Below are 1,503 nucleotides of genomic sequence, written 5' to 3'. Positions count from 1 at the left end.
ACCAACCGAATCGAACTGAATCGAACCCAACGGTTCTTGTCAAATTAAATACCCGAACGGGTATTTGAATTGAGAACCGACGGGTACGATTCGGTTCTCGGTTCTAGACCAAGAACCGAAAAATCGAATAAAAATCGAATATTTCTAATTTTTTTTTATATTGAGTAAATCAAATTATTTTAATTTTAATTTTTTCTAAAAAAATTAACAAATTAATAGTTTCTAAATCCAAATTTTTGGCCCAATAATTTGTTTCATTTCTAATTTTTTTAATTTTTGACCCAATTATCCATTTTATTGTTTCATTTCTCAGTCCAACAAGATCCAATTCACTAAATAACCATAAACACCAACACTAAAATGCATAACGTTGTCTCGACTCTCGTACTCACTCTCGCAGCTTCGCTAACATTCCAAAACCTATACAATCGTCAGCCGATGCAATGACCTCCGAATCTCCGATCGAAACTGTGACCTCCGTCGACCGAAACTTTGATTGTAGCGATCACTTGAATAAGATAGTCTACTTGTCTCTGACATTCCAAAATCATTGAATGTATAATTAGTTATATTTATATAATGTTGTTATAAATGTTAAAAAATTTAATTATAGTACAGAATCTAACGGAACCGAACCCGAACGATTCCATAATTATATTTGGACCCGATATTAAATATCCGAAAATTTTGATTCGATTCGAGTCTCTTTAGAACCGAACCGAACCGAACCGACTCCCGCCCACCCCTAATCCGAACAAAGTCACACAATCGAACGAACTAGCTAAACTCTACGAGTCTTGTTCAAATGATTCCCTATAAGATTGTCAATCCTACTTATGCCCACCTCTCGTACACGTGTGCGCACGAGAGAGGAAGTTAGGGTAATTATTTCTTCGATAAGTACTTATGCCTTATCTTTAGCAATTTTGCACCAAAGGGGCCCATCCACTAGGCATCATAAATTCATAATAGATAACTTTTCAGCTGTCAATTTATCACCCCGGGAAAGCCATAATAATGAAACTTGGCAAGAACAATTAGTATAGGAGAAACTTGACAGTTTCATTATGATGGTTCATTTACAGTGAACCTAAAACCAAGGAACATCGCATGTCATAAAGGGAGGTCCACAGGAAGGAAAATCGCATTCCAACTTTCAAGTTCAAGTGTATAAACTGTGACCACGTTTGAATTTACTAGAGTGACGAACCAAGGGAAAAAGCCGCAACTACTCAAAATTAGTTGGACAAAACTCGAATACCTGAGTCACCAAAAAAGAAAAAAGGGGGGGCCATACTGCTAACATTTCGAGCATCTATGCATTTTCAATGCATGTCTCGAACTTATTACCCATGTCCCATTTGACCCCCTCGACCAGCGCAAAATCAATCTAATAACTAATATAAGACTAAATATGATATTCTCAAAATATAAAATAGTACCAACTTAGAATGGGGTATTAGTATTACTATATTTAAGAAAGAGGGGGGGGGGGGGGGTGCA

The sequence above is a fragment of the Olea europaea genome, chromosome 6, assembly GCF_002742605.1.
Source record: "Olea europaea var. sylvestris chromosome 6, O_europaea_v1, whole genome shotgun sequence".
Classification (NCBI taxonomy): domain Eukaryota; kingdom Viridiplantae; phylum Streptophyta; class Magnoliopsida; order Lamiales; family Oleaceae; genus Olea; species Olea europaea.
The sequence above is the reverse complement of the archived record's forward strand: the minus strand, read 5'-3'. Positions refer to the sequence as shown.